General features: G+C 41.1%; 1 long non-coding RNA gene across 1 annotated transcript in view; it reads left to right on the top strand.

The window, feature by feature from the left end:
* The first annotated feature begins 1,089 nt into the window (after positions 1-1,089).
* Positions 1,090-15,099, top strand: part of LOC309659757 — a 28,367-nt gene continuing 14,357 nt past the window's right edge. The window contains exon 1 of the long non-coding RNA XR_014262947.1: positions 1,090-14,786. This is a non-coding gene — a long non-coding RNA (uncharacterized lncRNA). The remainder of the gene's footprint in view (positions 14,787-15,099) is intronic.

Genomic DNA, 15,099 nt, shown 5'->3' with positions numbered 1-15,099 from the left:
GAGATTATCATACTAAGTGAAGTAAGTCAGACAAAGACAAATATCATATCACTTTTAGGTGGAATCTAAAAAAATGATACAAATGAACTTATTTACAAAACAGAAATAGACTCACAGACATAGAAAACAAACTTATGGTTATCAAAGGGGAAGGGGGGAGAGATAGCAGAGCGCTTGCTGCTTTGCAAAAAAAATTAATTGCAATAATTCTTTCAACAACATATATTTGCTTTACAAATATCAAACTTAAGTACCACACCTTTGCTACTAGGGCTTTCTTTGTATACAATGACTTTTTGTTTCAATATTGAATCATACTGTAAACACTTTGAAGACATTTTTTTTTCTTTTTTCTTTTTTTTTTTTATTTTATTAAAAAAAACTTATGTGTCCTTCTGGAAGTTACTCAACCTTTCTAATTTTTATTTTTATTTATTTTATTTATGGCTGTACTGGGTCTTCGTTTCTGTGCGAGGGCTTTCTCTAGTTGTGGCAAGCGGGGGCCACTCTTCATCGCGGTGCGCAGGCCTCTCACTATTGCGGCCTCTCTTGTTGTGGACTACAGGCTCCAGACGCGCAGGCTCAGTAGTTGTGGCTCACGGGCCTAGTTGCTCCGTGGCATGTGGGATCTTCCCAGACCAGGGCTCGAACCCGTGTCCCCTGCATTGGCAGGCAGATTCTCAACCACTGCGCCACCAGGGAAGCCCTGAAGACATTTTAAAGGGCAGTAAAGCTTAACACATCCAATAGGACAATGCATACAACTCAGCAGAAGAGAAGATCATATGGACAGTCATAACCAAGTACACGGACGCACAGGCAGTGACAGCCATGTCACAGCTGCCCCCTGGGTGACAGTGAACACAGGACACCAAGTTGAAGGACTCATCTGGATTTCTCTGCAATATTAAAATATGAAAAAAGAATATACGAAAAGTGTAATTATGGTCTATTAAAAGAACAAGAGCAACAGGAGGGCCAGTAAAGACATTGGAAGTTAAACTATATCAAGTGCTTTTCACTTATTGGTTTGTTCATGATCTATTTATTGCTTTATAGGTAAGGCCTATACCTATTACTTTATAGGTAAGGCCCTGTGCCCTGAGGAAATAGCAGTGAACAGGTAGACCCACAGTTCTTGTCCTCGTGTAGCTTACAATTCATCAGGGAGACCGACACTGAAGAAACACAGTCAATGCTTATTATTTGTGGATTCTGTACTTGCAGGGAGGAACTGAAATGAGTACTTTTTTCCAGTTCCATTCAGGGTTTGTGTTCTGCTTTCCGACCACCAGGTGGAGACCACACAGAACTAATTAAAGTGTTCCCTAAGTCTGCTTTATACTGAATTTGTGCAATTCCTTAAACTTAATCAGGGGCACGGAGAATTTTTTTTCTCTTGTGAGTGAACCACTGACCTTCTAGGGCATAAAACCATAGATCAAAGACCACATGCAAATTCAAAACAAACACAATTTTCACAAGAGAACCTACTGTGTTCAGATCAATGACTTTTAAAATTAATATTGGGAAACCTGTATATTTTATTTGATTTTATTCTGGCTGCACCGCTCAGCATGCGGAATCTTAGTTCCCTGACCAGGGATTGAACCCATGTCCCCTGCAGCAGAAGCGTGGAGTCTTAACCACTGGACTGCCAGGGAAGTTCCAAAACCTGTATATTTTAAATAAGTTTAGCAAAAGTAAATATATTTTCCTGTCACCTTATGGTCAGTTAGAGGGTGAGTGAGATGAACTAGAGAAAAACAGCAGCCAAAAAAAGAATAAAAAAAAAAAAGAGGAAGAAAGAAAAAGCAGACACAGACAGGCCTACGCAGAGTGAAACACCAGTGGTTGAAAGTTGGGCTGGAGTGTGAGAGAGAAACAAAGACGGAGCCTAGTCTGATTGTCCTGGGGCAAGCGCCCGTTTTATCCTCCTTCTTGTTCCTGGGCCCCGAGGGTAGCAATCCCACAGAGCTCTTTCCAAGGCTGATTAGCCTCCAAGCATCCCCCTTTCTGAACTAGGAACTGGGTCTGCTTTTATTTGCAAAATTCCAAGGTTAATATTAAAACGAAGATTTCTTTTCCCATCCAACTTGAAAATTTTTTCCACCCCATGTAAAGCAATCACTTGTGTTTTTAAAGTTTCTTTTTTGTAATTTTACAAGTGCTGACTTTGGGGGCGAGATATTTACTATTCAGAAGCCGTCAGCTAGCCTTATGTCTTTTTTTTTAAGTTAGGGGTTTCTCATTCCATAGTATTTGGAAGTTATAATCATTCTAGTGGCCATATAATTGTTCTGAACCTTGTTGCCAATCAAACCTCTGTCTATGTGTGTGTGAGAGCCATCGTGGGTCACGGGCCTGCTGCCTAATTGAGCCTTGTGAAGATGTTCTATGGTAGGAACAGAGACAAAATTGCCCTCTGGGGAACAGCAGACCCTGTTTCCTGCGTCTTTGGGGATCCAAAAATTTCAGTCACTACAGCTCACCACAAAGAGGGGGAAATAGCCCTGTGTCTGTAGCTCACTTCTCCTTATTTACCAGGAACTGGACGCAATGAAATTAGCAGCAGAACTTCTCCCTGAGGGTCTTGTTGTGCCGACTGTCTGGCATAGCTGTCATTGTAACTAGAAAGTCACGGGGATATTGGAACCAGTTTCCTTGTTCAAGAAAAGCCTGTCTCATAGGTACTGTGAATCACCATCGTTTTGAGGCTCCTGTGAAATTACATCACTGGAAAGTTGGTAGCCTTTTGACAAAAATGTGACAGTATTCATATTTCTTTCTTCTTCTTTTTTTTTGTGGGGGGGCCGCACCACGTGGTTTGTAGGATCTTAGTTCCCCAACCAAGGATCGAACCCAGGCTACGTCAGTGAAAGCGCTGAGTCATAACCACTGGACCACCAGGGAACTCCCCATATTTCTTCCTATACCACTTGGGGATTAAAAAAAGTGGAGCACAAAAGAAAGCTAATGTTGTCCTGCTGTTTAACAAGTATCTACTTACTTTTTAAGAACTTTAATCCGCCTGCCAATGCAGGGGACACGGGTTCGAGCCCTGGTCTGGGAAGATCCCACATGCTGCGGAGCAACTAAGCCCGTGCGCCACAGCTACTGAGCCTGAGCGCTAGAGCCCGTGCTCCTCTACAAGAGAAGCCACGGCAATGAGAAGCCCATGCACCGCAACAAAGAGCAGCCCCCACTCGCCGCAACTAGAGAAAGCCCGTGTGCAACAACGGAGACCCAAAGCAGCCAAAATAAAACAAACAAACAAAAAACCCCAAATTGCCTCACTGGAGCCAGCCTCGTGACCTTGGGCTGCTCATTCCACCTCTCAGGGTGTCTGAGTCTTGAAGGTGGAGCGTGTCCTCCTGAAGCCTGGGTTAAGATGATCCATTAGGGAGCTGGAAGAAATGTTAGAAGCTTTATTTACATTTTTCCATCTGAAATGTAGGAAAAAATATGAAGCTTTACTAATATTTGATATATGGATCAAGAGAGCACAAGTATATAATTTACAAATATACAAAAGTGGGGAGTGCATGCTCAAAAATGTTTCGCTCAATGGCATATGAACAAAGAAGTGTGGAGATTACTGACCTTCACCTTTCCAAGATGGGGCTACATTCAGTGCTTTTTCAAATTGCTGGTTGCAACCTGTCGTTGGACTGTACAATCCACTTAGGGAATTTCAAAAAAGTAAAATAAAATGAAGTAAAATATCAGAGTGCATTGCTTGTAGTAAGAATTAAGTATTGTTCCGTGAAACTCTTCAGATGAGCACATGTGTGAGTCCTGGATTCGGATGTAAAATGTATGTCCTACTGTGTGGCTTGTGCTTAAAAGAAAATTGAAAGCAACTGGACTAGAATACTGACGTTTCATCCTCGGATCAGCAGCAGTATCATATGAGAACTTATTAGCAAGGCAATTTCTTCAATCCCACCCCAGATCTACTGTAGCAGAAAGTCGGGGTGGAGCCCGGCAATCGGGGTTTAACGAGTGTTCTAGGTGATTCTGCTGAACCCTAGAATTTAGAGCCACTGGCCTAGAACATCTCTAGGACTCCTCTGGTTACAAGACTTTAAGACTCTGCTGGAGTTATTCATTTAACTAAGGCAATGTTTTCCAAACTTACCTGGTCATCATACTCGGTGATTTCAAAGTACCTCAGAGTAAGCAGGTCTGGGGTGGCGCCTTGGAATCTTGTTTTTAACAAACATCTCTGGTGATTCTTGTGATCAGACAAGTTTGGGAGCTACTTTACCAAGAGATATGGAGAAAGAGTCTGAAGGGGCTTCCCTGGTGGTGCAGTGGTTGGGAATCCACCTGCCAACGCAGGGGACACGGGTTCGAGCCCTGGTCCAGGAAGATCCCACATGTCGGGGAGCAACTAAGCCCGTGCGCCACAACTACTGAGCCTGTGCTCTAGAGCCTGCGAGCCACAACTACTGAAGCCCGTGCGCCTAGAGCCTGTGCTCCACAAGAGAAGCCACCGCAATGAGAAGCCCGTGCACCGTAACGAAGAGTAGCCCCCGCTCGCCGCAACTAGAGAAAGTCCACGCACAGCAACGAAGACCCAACGCAGCCAAAAATAAATAAATAAATAATAAAATAAATTAAAAAAAAAAAAAGAGTCTGGAGAAGGTAACTATTTTACTGAGCAGAAACAGTGTTATAGAGAAACCAAGTCTAAGGCAAGGGAAATCAGCCCTTCAAACCGGAACCCAAAAGGCTAAAATTTTTTAAACATTCATAAACTGAATGACCTTCCTTTCATTTTGCCTCAGCTGAGATTGTCTCTTCTGAAAACCTAGCTCTGGAGTCCTGCACGGCACTTCCACACTAGCACACAGTAGGTGCTCAAGAAGTGCTAATTGAATGAGCCTTGCATGCCTACAATAATTAGCCCTGGGGTGGGTGTGAAAGGCAGCTCCTGGATTCAGGGAGTTTGGGGCAGATGTTGGAGGAGATGTTCTCAAATTCCTTTACAGCTGGACCAGGCCAATTTCAAACACCTTGGTGGGGTAGAGACCCCACTTTCAAAAATTAACTATTGAATCTAAAAAAAAAAGAAAATGGTCAGAAGAACCTAGGGGCAAGACGGGAATAAAGGTGCGGACCTACTAGAGAATGGACTTGAGGATACGGAGAGGGGGAAGGGTAAGCTGTGACAAAGTGAGAGAGTGGCATGGACATATGTACACTACCAAACGTAAAATAGATAGCTAGTGGGAAGCAGCCACATAGCACAGGGAGATCAGCTCGGTGCTTTGTGACCACCTAGAGGGGTGGGATAGGGAGGGTGGGAGGGAGAGGCAAGAGGGAAGAGATATGGGGATATATGTATATGTATAGCTGATTCACTCTGTTATAAAGCAGAAGCTGACACACCATTGTAAAGCAATTATACTCTAATAAAAATGTTAAAAAAATAATTAACTATCAAAGTCGACTTAGTTTTGCTACTGCTAAAACTACATTCCCAGTTGATTGTAATTAAAAATAAAATCTTTATAAGTTAGAAAAATAATGTCTGCATATTATAAATATATTCAATAAAAATGTGTATAAAAATCTGAAAATCCTCTGACACCCTCCTCCCATTCTCAGCCCTAAACGCCCCCGTCATCATTGCTAACAATTTGGAGAATATTTTCTGACTTTTTGATACACATGCATGCTTTTTGATATACATACATGTAACCTTTAAACAACAAAATTATTACTGATGTTATTCTGTAATTTTTCAGTAGACAATAGATCATGGCTATTTTTCTATGTCATTATATATCTAGCCAATTCTTTAGAACACAAGCAGGTTTTAAATGTTTAATCTTTATGAAACGTATTTGACCTCAGAACACTTAAAATTAGAATGTATTTTGACTGGGGGCTTCCCTGGTGGTCCAGTGGTAAAGAATCCGCCCCCCAATGCAGGGGACACGGGTTCGATCCCTGGTCAGGGAACTAAGATCCTACATGCCACGGGGCAACTAAGCCCGCACGCCACAACTACTGAGACCGCATGCCTCAACTAGAGAGCCAATGTGCCGCAAACTACAGAGCCCATGCACTCTGGAGCCCCGTGTGCCACAACTACAGAGCCCACACGCCCCAACTAGAGAGAGAAAACCCGCACTCCATAGCTAGAGAGCGCCACAACAAAAGATCCCATGTACCTCAACTAAGACCTGATGCAGCCAAAAAATAAAAAAATTTAAAAAAAGAATGTATTTTGACTGGCTATCCACAAGTACTCAAGGCAGACAATGTGTGCTTGGATTAAAGTAGACAGTAAAACAGTGTCTCCCGAACAGCTTATGCTGCAAGAAATGATATAAATTTAATTTATGGCGTTTAAAAATCTTTATAACAGGAAGAATAATGAGTGAAAAAATTAACTCATCATATTTTACAAAGAACAAATTATGTTGAGATTAAGTAAAATGTTTTCATTTTATATTTTGTTGTAAAATGTGACATAAAAGCAAACTCAAAATAAAAATAGCATTTTGGGGTTATTTTATCACATAGCTTAATAGCTGCAATACTCTTATGGAGGTAAAAATCTTATATGTGGTAAAATATCAGATCTGTTGCTATATGTTGACTCATAGCACAATATTTTTAAAAATCCCATTTTTAATATAAGAACACTGTAACAAAAGAAAGACGTACACAAACCATACAAACATTTTATGGTCTTCATGTATTCTTGACTTAGATCCTCTAAAACTTAATTATATCCTGTTTGATAGCTCTCTGCTGATTTTTCTGGAAACTGACGGGTACGATCATTCATTTTTATGTTGACTTGTTCAATAATTCTGCTCTTTTAATTTGCACAAAGCTTTTGAACTACAGGACTGTTTTTCATTGGAAACTTTTTTCTTTCAGGCTTCAGTCTATGAGGAGCAAGTTTGTATATTATGTGTTTAATAATACTATAAACATCAAATAATAGCCTCAAATGTATGTGTCAGTTATGAGATAAGACACTTGGCATGAAGAGCAGTCATCATCCAAAAGAGGATGTGCGGTGAGGCGGTCAGAGGAGTGAGTTTCCCAGGCATAGACTTACACACTAGGTATTTTTCTCCTGCAATTTCCTCGCATTCTGAGGTAGGAAGCAACCTTAGAATTTGATGAAGCTTTATGGTTTAAGACCCAATTGTTATATTTAGCAAGGGAGTAAATAAATGCTAAAAAGATGCTATAGATTTAACTTCGGGGTCATTTTTTTCTAATATCAGAATAAAACTCCTGAATCTGAATTCTTCAGCCCAAGACTCAGGCCTAAGGGAGGATATCCCTCTAGTGAGACATCTGCCATTAATTCAATTAATATTGAGGGTGAGGAGGAAAGGAAACACCCTTCCATCACTTTCATCAAGGCTTTATAACTTTCTTTTATAGTCTACAAAGCATTGTGTATAGATTATTTCATTTAACCCTTAGAAACACACTGTGAAACAGTGTATTATTGTCATTTTACAGATTAAGAAACTGAGGCTCAGAGTGGTAAGGCGACTTGTACAAGGTCCCTAGAAATCAAATTTGTGTTTGGTGTCAAAGCTTATGTTTTATCCACCGTGGCAAGATTCCCAATGCTTCAGTCATGTACCCACCATTAACATTTTTGCCCCCTGTACCGCTGCTTTACTTCTTAAGATTTATTTTTTTAAATTTTTTTATTTATTATTTATTTATTATTTTTATTTTTGGCTGTGTTGGGTCTTCGTTTCTGTGCGAGGGCTGTCTCTAGTTGTGGCAAGTGGGGGCCACTCTTCATCGCGGTGCGCGGGCCTCTCACTATCGTGGCCTCTCTTGCTGCGGAGCACAGGCTCCAGACGCGCAGGCTCAGTAGTTGTGGCTCACGGGCTTAGTTGCTCCGCAGCATGTGGGATCTTCCCAGACCAGGGCTCGAACCCGTGTCCCCTGCATTGGCAGGCAGATTCTCAACCACTGCGCCACCAGGGAAGCCCCAAGATTTATTTTTAAATTGACTCATTTTGGGGGGTTTGCTTTTTACATCAGCATATTACAAAAGGAAATTTTATAATGGTGATCTTCAAAGTGGGGAGTGAAGACTTTATGAAAGGAACCAGGCAAGGATTTAAAAAAAAATCTTGGCCGTGCCGTGTGGCTTGCGAGATCTTAGTTCCTCAACAGGGATTGAACCCAGGCCATGGCAGTGAAAACAGACTCCTAACCACTGGACCATCAGGGAACTCCCCCAAGGATAGTTTTAAGGCAATCGTTTTCAGATCCTCAACTTCAGTGGGTCCTCTTTACTCTGCCTGAGAACTTGCACTTCCCTTGTCCCCTCCCCCATCCTGTTCTTACTGGGTGGCCTTACCCTGGGGGATAAAAATCTGTGGGGTCCAAACAAACAGATATTTTGAAATATCCTTTTGATTTCGGCAAAATTAAAGAAAGACCTCATGGTGTTTTCAGCTTATTGATCAGTAAGAGTAATACGTGAGGAAAGATCACTCTTTGGATTTTGGGATAGAACTCAAATGAATTCAAAGATTGATGTTGCTGTAACAAAACTCCCTTTCCCATTTATTTATGTCAACAAGGTTTTTCAGAGCTGACATCCATAAAAATGAAAAACAGAAATAGAGTTGGAGCTAAATCTGTTTCATTCAACCGGTATGTAATATTTATCAGTTAACTTAAAAAATTATCGGCCATATTCATCTTATTAAGATGTGTTTTTTCAATTCAGCTTCTCTTTTTAAGTTTGAAATTCATCATGAATTTTAACATATTTAGGTTTTTTGATCAATGTGTACTGGTATAATTATAACTTAATTGAGGGAAAAAAAGTTTAACACCTCGAACTTTATGGTCATGGGTAATGAAGATCGCTGTAGTCTGTTCAGGCTGCTATAACAAAAATACCTTAGATTAGACAGCTTACAAACAACAGAAATTTATTTCCCACAGTTCTGGAGGCTGGGAAGTCCAAGATCAATGTGTTGGCAGATTCAGAGTCTGCTGAAGACCCACTTCCTGGTTCATAGAGGGCCGTCTTCTTGCTGTGTCCTTACATGGTGGAAGGCGCGAGGGATCTCCCTGAAGTCTCTTTTATAAGAACATGAGGCTCCACTCTCATGACCTAATCACTTGCCAAAGGCTTCACCCCCTAATAGCATCACATTGGAAGTTAGGATTTCAACATAGAAATTTTGGGGTGATTAAAAACATTCAGTCTATAGCAAAAATGTATGTTGGTTCTTTTTTTTTAAACAGTATTATTATTATTTTTTAAAAATTAATTAATTAATTTGTTTATTTTTGTCTGTGTTGGGTCTTCGTTGCTGCACGCAGGCTTTTCTCTAGCCGCGGTGAGTGGGGGCTACTCTTCGTTGTGGTGCGCGGGTTTCTCATTGCGGTGGCTTCTCTTGTTGCAGAGCACGGGCTCTAGGCGCATGGGCTTCAGTAGCTGTGGCACGCGGGTTCAGTAGTTGTGGCACGCAGGCTCTAGAGCGCAGGCTCAGTAGTTGCGGCGCACGGGCTTAGTTGCTCCGCGGCATGTGGGATCTTCCCGGACTAGGGCTCGAACCCGTGTCCCCTGCATTGGCAGGTGGATTCTCAACCACTGCACCCCCAGGGAAGCCCTGTATGTTGGTTCTTATAAACATATTTTTATTGCAGTAGGTAGAATAGGGTTATAAAGGCTTTTAGGCTTAAGAATGTATTATATGGGGTCAGGGTTTCTTAACCACAATACATTATGGGGCAGTTAATTCTCTGTTGTTTCAGGGAGTGCTTTCCTGTGTTCTTAAGAATAATTAGCAGCATTCCTGGCTTCTACCAACTAGATACCAGTAGCACACTTACCCCCAGCCCCAAGTTATGACAACCAAAAATGATCTAGATATTGCCAAAGGTCTCTTGTGGTGCAAAATCACCTGCAGTTGAGAACCACTACATTAGGTTATAATTCTGTGGGGGAGTTAATAGAAAATGGAAATTCAAGGAGAAAAGGAATCGTGCAATCTCCACTTGTTACAGAAGAGCATGCTCAGTTTTAGTTGTAGTCACTAAGGGATTTTGATTCTACTGCTCTGTATCACCATACAAATGGAAACGAAATTGTCTTTGCTGTTATGGGTTGAATTGTGTCCCCCCCCAAAAGATATATTGAAATTCTAGTTCCTGCCACCCCAAAATGTGGCACTAATTGGAAATAGAGTCATTACAGAGATTATCAAGTTAAAATGGGGGTTATTAGCATGTGTCCTAATCCAGTCTGGCTTGTGTCCTTATAAAAAGGGGGAATTTGGACACAGACACAGACATGCACAAAAGGAAGACAGTGTGGACATGGCCACGTGTTGATGGAGGCAGAGATTGCACTGATGCTGCAGCAAATCAGGGAATGTCAAGGATTGCTGGTCACCACAGGAAGCTAGGAAGAGGCAAGGAAGGAGTCTATCCAGAGTCCCAGAGGGATACGGCTCTGCCAACACCTTGATTTTGGACTTTTAGCCCCCAAAACTATAAGGTAATAATTTTTTTTTTAAGTCATCCAGCTTGTTATGGCACCCCTCGTAAACTAGTATACTTGCCATAAATAGAAAACCATAAAAACAAATACAGTAAAAACAAGACGATGCTCTTAAATGTTATTAAATTCCAGCTAAATGCTTAGGAATGTACTAAAGACAGGCTTGAGCCTTACCATCTTTTTATTAAAAGGAAGAATAGTCAATGTTAACACCCGTGTTCACAGCAGCATTTTTGGCAATAAACAAAAGGTGGAAGCAACCCGAGCGTCCATCGATAAATGAATGAACAAACAAAATATGGTGTATACACACAATGGAATATTATTCACATTTTAAAAGGAAGGGAATTCTGACACATGCTACAACACTGATGAACTTTGAGGGCATTATGCTAAGTGAAATAAGCCAGTCACAAAGAGACACATACTGTAAATGATTTCAATTATACTATGCACTTAGAGTAGTCAAGTTCATAGAGATAGACAGTAGAATGCTGGTTGCCAGGGGCTGGGGGGAAGGCAGAATGTGGAGTTCCTGTTTCATGGGTATGGAGGTTTAGTCTTTCAATATGAAAAGAATTCTGTGGATGGATGGTGGTGGTGGTGGCACAGCAATGTGAATGTATTTAATGCAACTGAACCGTATACTTAAAAAACAGTTAAAATGGCCAACTTTATAATGTGTATTTTACCACACTTAAAAAGAAAAAAAGAATAGCTAATGTTAAAAGAGGTCGCAAAGGCACAATAACACAAAATCGAGGTGACCTATTCACACAAATTGGACATTAATTGAAATTCGAATAACTTTCTATGTGAGTCAATATAATTTTTTTGCTGGATAAATGTCTGCACAAGGTCATCTCACAGGGTGGGAAACTCTATCCTACAACATGTTAACTTCCCTAAAAAGATTTAAGACATACAGAGCCAGAGACAGGGCTTGAACTCAGCCCTTTGACTCAGTCTAGCACACTTTCCTTGTAACACAAAGGAAGTTTATTTTGAAATAATAACACCTGGTCCTTAGGTGTTGGACCAGGGGATAAACTGTGAGCCTGGTGCCCTCTGTTAGGTTGGTGGTTGGCAGGGAAGCATTCGGAGGTGAAGGAGAGAGAAAGAAGAAACTCTTGGATGGTTGAGTTTCCAGGGGGAGGTCAGGGAGCTTTGAAGCAAAAGTAAAGAGCTGAGGAGAGAGAGACAGTGACCAGAAAAAATAAATACGGTCTCATTACAGTGCAATTGAGGGGGAAAAGTGAAGATTCATGCTGGAAAATTGCATGATGTAGGCCTCTTGGAAAACTGCAGTTATTTGATAGTTGTCTATTTTATTCCTGTTTTGATTGATCATTCTGGGGAACTGCAGCACGGGTGATTCAGTGATAACTGGAGACACAAGCTTAGAGGCGTTTAATCCAGAGTTAGAAGCAAGAAAGGTGAGAACAATTTTGTTAAGTGTGAATGGGAATAGTGGAATATTTTCAGACCAAATATTATTTGAAACACTGTTTTTATGGGTGGATTGGAAGACATTTTAAATGTGGGTTTAAAATTAGCTTGGAAATTGTCTTTAAGCAGGGATTGCATAAGTTATTTTAAAAGCTGGGCCTCGTTAAAAATGCATTAAGGAACAATCAGATACTGTGTGTCTGCCAATGTGATGTAGTCTGCGGCACAGAGCACCTCGTAGGAAGCTTCTAGCCAGGAACGAGGACTTGAGTCTAAGGAGGCCTCTGGAGGTGCTCTCCTATTTACAGGAAATGGGGGAGGGGGGAGAAAAGAAAAGGTTAAATGATAACATTTGAGCTGAGATTTGCTGTAAAATACTTCAGTAAGGAAAAAAAAGTGAAAGGAATGTGCATTAGCTTCCTGTGGCTGCCATAACAAATTATCACAAACTTGGTGGCTTTAAATAACAGAGATGCTTTCTCTGTAAGTTTGGAGGCCAAAAGTCCAAAATCAAGGTGTTGGGAAAGCTTCACTCCCCCCAAAGGCTCCCGGGGAGGAGTCATTCCCTGCCCCTTCCAGCTTCCACTGACTCCAGCTTTTCCTTGGCTTGTGGCTGCATCACTCCAATCTCGGCCTCCATGGTGATATTGCCTCCCCTTCTTCTATGTCAAAACTCCCTATATCTCTTTCTTATAAGGATACATGCAGTTGCATTTAGAGCCCCCTGGATAATTCAAGATAAGTACCTCCTCTCAATATCCTTAACTTAATTACATCTTTTGCCATATAAGATAATATCCACTCCTTTGCCACGTAAGGCAATATTATCTTTTATGGCAAAAGATGTGATTAGGGCTTCCCTGGTGGCGCAGTGGTTAAGAATCCGCCTGCCAATGCAGGGGACACGGGTTCGAGCCCTGGTCTGGGAAGATCCCACATGCCACAGAGCAACTAAGCCCGTGTGCCACAACTACTGAGCCTGTGTGCCACGACTACTGAACCCACGTGCCACAACTACTGAAGTCCACGTGCCTAGAGCCTGTGCTCCACAACAAGAGAAGCCACTGCAATGAGAAGCCCGCGCAACATGACGAAGAGTAGTCCCTGCTCGCCACAACTAGAGAAAGTCTGCGTGCAGCAACAAAGACCCAACGCAGCCAAATATACATAAATTAAATAAATAAATTTAAGATGCACGCCCTTTCTTCTCTAGCTCAACAGACCAAACACAAAGTAGTTCTCTGAAAGTAGAATCAGAGGACTTTAGAATTAATTAAAAAAAAAAGAAAAGGTGATTAAGTTAAGGATATTAGAATGCGGGCATATCTTTTGCAGGGCCACCATTCAGCCCACAAAATCTTGATAATCTCTAAATTTTATTTACTTATTTATCCAATGTTATTGAGGAAAAACTGATATAATTATACATATTTAAAGTGTAGAACATGATGATTTGATATACCTGTACATTGTGGAATGATTACAAGATCAAGAAAATGAACACATCCATTGCTTCACGTAGTTAACTCTTTTTTCTTTTTTTTTGTGGAGAGAATGCTAAAGATCTACTCTCATCAATTTTCAGTTTTAAGGTATATAATACTGTATTGTTAACTAGAGTCACCATGCTGTACATTAGATTCTCAGAACTTATTCATCTTGACAATTGAGAAATTTGAGTAATGGGCCTATACAGGTTTTAGTTTTGGATAAACTTGTAAATTTTCAAAATTAAAAAAAATTGGATTTCTACCAATGGCAATGATGGAGTAACTGAGACCGGATTATGAAACAACTGTTTCCAAACACTGGACAAAAAACAATGCAAAACTGTGATTCCCTGACAGGAGGGAAACAAATGAGATAAGCCCTACAGTCACCCTAGATTTCTGCATAGAGGTCATTTCTAGGTCACTGCACAGGGAGGGAGAACTCCAATAGGGCACAGCAGTGTCACTGAATTGAGAAGACTGAGATGGGAGTTTGGGAAAGCCGAGGAGGTTGGAATTTACAGGGCAGAGTGCTGCAGAGGAAGGAGCTGAATGGAGACATAGCTCCAGAAAATTGCATAGGGTTCCCAGTGAGTATATTGCTCAATACCCAATTGTACATGTATGTGTAGGGCAAGATTATATGGAACTAGGCAAAGAACCACCAGAGGGTTGAAAGATGGACGTCTCAGAGCTTATTTGAATTCCGATCAGCCAGAGTGTGAAACCCTCAGTGAACACCCAGGCCTTCTGTAGAGTCCACACAGGAGTCACACCTTAAAAGCGGGGGCTAAATTAAACTAGCTCCAGAGGAAAAGCTACTCTTGGGCTGCCCTTTCAAAAGGTTAAAAATCAGCCTCAGAAAGATTAAGCTTATCCTCAGCTTGCATAACTAACTGTCAGAACAAAGTTTGACACTCTTTTAAGGAAGTCAACAGAATTCAGTCATCAAGAATGTAAAATTTACAATGTCTAGCATCTAGTCAAATATTACTAGATGTGAAAAAGGAGGAAAATGTGACCCTTAATTAGGAGAAAAATAAGTAAATAGAAACAAACCCAGGGCTTCCCTGGTGGCACAGTGGTTAAGAATCCGCCTGCCAACGCAGGGGACACGGGTTCGAGCCCTGGTCTGGGAAGATCCCACATGCCGCAGAGCAACTGAGCCCGTGCGCCGCAAATACTGAAGCCTGCGCGCCTAGAGCCCATGCTCCACAACAAGAGACGCCACTGCAATGAGAAGCCCGCGCACGGCAACGAAGAGTAGCCCCGCTCGCGCACAACTAGAGAAAGCCCGCACGCAGCAACGAAGACCCAATGTAGCCAAAAATAAATAAATTAAAAAAAAAAAAACAACGTGTATTAAAAAAAAAAAAAAGAGAATCAAACCCAGAAAGGATGAACAATGGAAATAACAGGCAAGCACTTTAGCTATTACAAATATGCACAAGGATTGGCGAGAATGTTAATATAATGAAGAGGGAAATAGAAAATATAAAGGGCTTTTTTTTTTTTTTTAAAAGGACGTCTACAAAAAAAGTCACAGCTAACAATATACTTAATCATGAAAGACTGAAAGTTTCTCCCCTCTGATCAGAAATAAGACAAAGATATCCTCTTCTCTTCAACATT

Source organism: Balaenoptera physalus, assembly GCF_965194825.1.
Source record: "Balaenoptera physalus genome assembly, chromosome: 4".
In the NCBI taxonomy this organism is placed as follows: domain Eukaryota; kingdom Metazoa; phylum Chordata; class Mammalia; order Artiodactyla; family Balaenopteridae; genus Balaenoptera; species Balaenoptera physalus.
This window is presented reverse-complemented; position numbering and strand designations above follow the sequence as displayed.